The sequence below is a fragment of the Danio aesculapii genome, chromosome 8 (genome assembly GCF_903798145.1).
Source record: "Danio aesculapii chromosome 8, fDanAes4.1, whole genome shotgun sequence".
NCBI lineage: Eukaryota > Metazoa > Chordata > Actinopteri > Cypriniformes > Danionidae > Danio > Danio aesculapii.
In genome coordinates, this window is record NC_079442.1 from 39,327,768 (window position 1) to 39,333,798 (window position 6,031).

Consider the following 6,031-nt stretch of genomic DNA (forward strand, 5'->3'; position numbering starts at 1 on the left):
TTGTTTAGAGGAAACTGGACTCGTAGTACTTTTATGAGTTAACATTACATGATCTTTTGGTTTGTTATCCATCATGAAAGGCTATCTTTAGGCTGAAAACACAAAAAGTAAACCGAAATAATAACGTATGTGAAGATGATGTTGTGCTGGGACGGCTTACTGAGGTAAGATCAGTTTTTTATTTACTTTTTTGTAATTGACAGTGTTAGATATAATTCTCAATCCAGTATAACTCTTATTATTAATTAAAAGTTCTGAATTTAAGACCTCTAGACTGAAAATACAACAAAAACAAACAGAAATAACGTATGTGAAGATGATGTTGTGCTGGGACGGCTTACTGAGGTAAGATCAGTTTTTTTATCTACTTTTTTTGTTATTGACAGTGTTAGATATATTTCTCAATCCAGTATAACTCTTTTTATAATTAAAAGTTCTGAATTTAAGACCTCTAGACTGATAATACAACAAAAGTAAACAGAAATAACGTATGTGAAGATGATGTTGTGCTGGGACAGCTTACTGAGGTAAGATCAGCTTTTTATCTACTTTTTTGTTATTGAAAGTGCTAGATATAATTATCAATCCAGTATAACTTTTTTTATTAATTAAAAGTTCTGAATTTGAGACATTTAGACTGAAAATACAACAAATTGTATAATTTACATATTTTTTTATTCACATTTGGGTTTTCTTTAGGTTCCATTTGACTTTATTTTCCTAATTTTTCATTTTAAATGTGGCATAACAATGCATTGAAATTGTTACTATAATTACCACTACAGTACCATACTTTTGAAAGGTTGTTATTACCAGTTTCAGAAATAAGTTTTTATAATTTATTGTAATTATAGAAGATCATAAGTCAAGTCATTCCACATGCTGACATAAAATGGAATGAAATAGAGATGTCTTGTCTCAGAGGATCATGGTGCTACAAAAATAAGCATATTCATAAATATGAACACAACACTGGATGTAACTAGCACACTGAACTACTAACTATTAGAGTTTAGATTCTCTGCAGAAGCCCAGACATGGTTGGGCCTATATTTCCTGCCACTATCTTCAGGCCAGGCCGTGATCAAGCATTCATGTGTTTATTTTTCAGTCATTATTTAATTAGACTAATTGGGTGGAAAACTAGGCCATAATTAGAAATATTATATGAATATTTCAGCAAAATAGGCCTAAGCAACACGTGTGTAGGTCTATAAAGTTGCACAGTTTGCAATGTGTGTCAAGCACAGTCAAACACCCTAGCTCCTGCAACAGCAACTATACACTACAAATACTTGCCTATACACTACCTGAGATGGACTATACAAGTACTTTTTTTTTACATAAGACAAAACAATATTGTGCAAGATATTAGTCAAATGAGGTATTAAAGGCTTCTGTATTCAATCAATCTATCCCATTCCATCCATCCAGATTTATTAGACCCAGTCAACAATAAAATGTGCCTTTTGTAATCAAGATGTAAACAAAAACAACAAATAAATTTAATACAAATCTAAAGGGAGGGGTGTGGGGGGTGTCAGCAAAATGTGGGTATCTTTGCACTTGCTTGTAATCCACACCATACATTTGCGGTCAAATCTTCCAGCGAGCTCTAAAAATAAATATCCAGTAATCACTGTTGTTATAGAGAGGACTGAGGAGTATCTAGATGTAGGCGGTTTTTTAATGAGTCAAGAAAAGCAAACTGCTCCCAAATCAGCCAGCTACAGAAGAGATAAACAAGAGACATATTTCTCTGAAAGGGTCTATCTATCTGTCGTTCTATAAACCGGTCTATCTGTCTCCATCCATCTGTTGTTTTATCCACCATGGTTCTATCTATCCGTTGCTCTGTCTGTCTGTCTATCTGTCTATCCTTCATTCTGTCTATTTGTCTCCATCCATCCAGTCATCCTTCCGTCTGTCATTCTATCAGTCCGTCCGTCGTTCTATAAGCTTGTCCGTCTGTCTTTCTATCAGTTCGTCCATCCGTTGTTCTATCAGTCAGTTTGTCCATCATTTTATCAGACCATCGTTCTATTGTCCATCCATTCATTGTTCTCTCAGTTCGTCCATCCATCATTCTGTCCTTCTATCAGTTCGTCCATTTGTCGTTCTTTTGTTCTATCATTCCTTCCATCCATCGTTCTATCAGTCCGTCCGTCCATTCATCGATCTATTAGTCTGCCCATCATTCGTTCTATCAGTCTGTCTATCTGTTGATCTATCAGTCTGTCCATCTGTCGTTCTATCAGTCCGTCAATCCCTCGTTCTATCAGTTCGTCCTTCTATCGTTCTATCAGTCCGTCCATCCATTTGTCCTTCTATCGTTCTAACAGTCCATCCATCCGTCGTTGTGTCAGTCTGTCCATCCGTCAATCTATCAATATGTCCATCCCTCGTTCTATCAGTCCTTCCATCCGTCGTTCTATCAGTCCTTCCATCCGTCGTTCTATCAGTCCATCCATCCGTCCTTCTATCAGTCCTTCCATCCGTCATTCTATCAGTCCATCCATCCGTCGTTCTATCAGTCCGTCCATCCATCATTCTATCAGTCCGTCCATCTGTCGTTCTATCAGTTCATCTATCCGTCGTTCTATCAGACCTTCCATCTTTCGTTCTATCAGTCCGTCCATCCATCTATCTATCTATCTATCTATCTATCTATCTATCTATCTATCTATCTATCTATCTATCTATCTATCTATCTATCTATCTATCTATCTATCTATCTATCTATCTATCTATCTATCTATCTACCTAACTACCTAACTACCTATCTACCTATCTACATATCTACATACCTTCCTACCTACTTGTCTGTCTGTCTGTCTTTCTATCTGTTTCTCTGTCTGTCTGTCTATCGATCAGTTTATCTGTCCTTCTGTCTATTGTTCTGTATATCTGCAGTTTCTCTCTCTTTTTAAAAGTGTTTTTCATTCTCTACAGTGTGTGTCCTCTGAACATTCTGGGTGGTATTTATCATGTTCTCGACAGGCTTGGCTCCAGCCGTGAATGTTTACGGATGGGGAATTCTAGGAAAAAAAAAAAAGTAAACACTGATTCTCAAGTTGTCATGAAGAAAAGATTGCACTAGACTGTTTGCTGTCTGAGGTCGGCGTAGTTCAACTGCATATCAAGCCATATTTTTGGAAGCATCGTTACAAACTGTCTCATTTCAGCAACAGACCGCAAATGAAGGATGTAGCTAAAACCATTTCTCTCCTATTTGTTTAATACATTTATATCTGGTATCGTCTGTGTTTTGGTCTGATTTGTGAGGCAGGAAGGTGTGGGTGGAGTGTTTACCTGTTTAAAATGGCTGTTTGTCTTCATGAACATTCAGAGTTTTTATTTTTGAATGAACGACAGGAAGCTCAGGACTGGTCTAATGGGGTAGTATTACATCCAATTGCTTAATAATGTTCTGTGTGGGAGGCAAAAAAAAAGGTTATAACAAACTGGTGTAGGAGATGCAAATATAATTAAGCAGAACTAAATGACTTATTTGTCCCATACTACTCCAAATGCATTTTAATTAGTCGTAACAGGCTTACACTTTTGTGCTAATGTTGTTTTTCTGACCAAATTTACAGATCAAGCTCTATATTCTAAAAAGCTTCTGAAAAGCCTTTGTTTAACTGGTCTTTTCTTTGGCAAACAGTAAATTTAATCAACTGATCCCGAATGCTCTAAGACATACATTAAATTCTTTCTGTTTTCTTCCTAGAATGAAACAGAAGATCACTTGTGCCTATTTGGTTGCACTTTTGATAGTTATTAATGAATTTGAATCAACAAATTTTTACTCATACTGGGCAATATCATGAATGCAATAAAAGCAAAAGGTTACAGTGCATTTGCACAACTGAAAATGATCTAATGTTGTAAAATGTTCATGAAAAAGTGTTGTCAATCAATCAATCACAGCATGTTCTTTAAAATCGATGGTTTTTAGCACTCAAAGGAAAAATGTATATTTTATTATTAAAAAGTAACTATTCTGAACAATGTTTTATTTAAATTATTAAGATGTCTTAACTGGGTTATTTCAGTCTTATTTCCTAACAATTCAATAAACCAGAGTCAATTGTTCCCCTTATGCTTAACACACCTGGAGATATTAGATATAGTTTTTTTGCCCTCAAACTCCTCCTTTGTATCTCATACAAAGCAAAAGGGGTAATTCAAAAATTTAATGACTCAGTGGTTCGCACTGTCGCCTCACAGCAAGAAGGTCACTGGATTGAGTCCCGGCTGGGCCAGTTGACATTTCCGTGGGGAGTTTCCATGTTCTCCCTGTGTTCAAGTTGGTTTCCTCCGGGTGCTCCACTTTCCCCATTCCAAAGACATGCACTATAAGTGAATTAAACAAACTAAATTGCTAAAGTTTCATCCTAGAAGGGCATCTGCTGCGTAAAACATATGCTGGAGTAGTTGGAGGTTTATTTCGCTGTGGCGAGCTCTGAAATAGAGACTAAGCCGAAGGAAAATAAATGAATAAACAATTTCAGAGTTTATTGTTTTAGCTTTGTGTGTGTGTGTGTGTGTGTGTGTGTGTGTGTGTGTGTTTTTAGGCTGTTGTTGACTGTGATGTTAATTGAAAAAATTTAAATCATTCAGGGCAGTGATGTGTAACTGTAAAGCATCAAGATCTGACTTGAAGGAACATCTTAAACAGACAGTTCACCCCCCCCCCCCCCCCAAAAAAAAAAGAAAATCACATTTACTCTCTCTCAAGTGGTTCCATTCATTTACGCGACTCCTTTTTCTGTTGAACACAAAAGAAGATATTTTGAAAAATGTTGGAAACCTGTAACCATTAATTTCCATAGTAGAAAAAAACTAATCCTATGGAAGTCAGTGGTTAAAGGTTCCCAACATTTTTCAGAATATCTTCTCTAGTGTTCATCAGAAGAAAAACTCAAACGGGTTCCTGACAAGTGTGAGTAAATGACAACAGAATTTTTAGTTCTGAGGGAACTATCCCTAACATAAATTTTTGAGTTTATCTCAATAAAATTGCACACCATAGAACCGGGGTGCCCAAAATCGGTCCTGGAGGGGCCAGTGTCCTGCATATTTTAGTTCCAACCCCAATTTAACACACCTGAACTAGCTAACCAAGCTCTTTCTATGCATACTAGAAACATCCAGTGTGTTGAGGAACGTTGGAGCTAAGCAGGACACCAGCTCTCCAGGACCGAGTTTGTACACCTCTGCCATAGAATGCTCATTCATTCATTCATTCATATTCTTTTCGGCTTAGTCCTTTTAATAATCCAGGGTCACCACAGCGGAATGAACCACCAACTTATCCATCATAAGTTTTACGCAGCGGATGCCCTTCCAGCCACAACCCATCACTGGGAAATACTGACACACTCATTCACACACTCATACACTACGGTCAATTTTAGCATATCCAATTCACCTATACCACATGTCTTTGGACTTGTGGGGGAAACCGGAGCACCTGGAGGAAACCCACGCAAAAACAGGGAGTACATGCAAACTCCACACAGAGATGCCAACTGACCCAGCTGCGGCTCAAATTAACGATCTTCTTGCTGTGAGGCGAATGTGCTACCCATGTCACCCGCCATAGAATGTTCTTCAGCCGATCCCAATTGACAGGCAAGTTGCATACAAAGTGGAATAAATTATCTGTAATGTCATTTAATGAAGTCGCTGTCATTGCAACAGCCTTTGTAAGCACTGCTATGGTCAGTCTCAGAGAGAGAGAGAGAGAGGTCACATGGTCAAGCAAGGTTTCAAAAAATAGTCCAAGGAACTTGAAGAATTTGTCAGGACTGTGGTGCCGTTGGCCCTTCCACAAACAAAGCTGGCCTTCATATCGCAGTGTTTTCTCTGCTCTTCCATTAAACTCACACTCACAGTGAAGCACCAATAATAATGAGCGCATTAAGAGAGACTCGAAGTTATGTTTCATTCATCAGCAGCACATAAATCTGAGCTCCCACTCGCTGGCAGTGCATCCATTGACGTCAAGGCATGAAATCGTGTC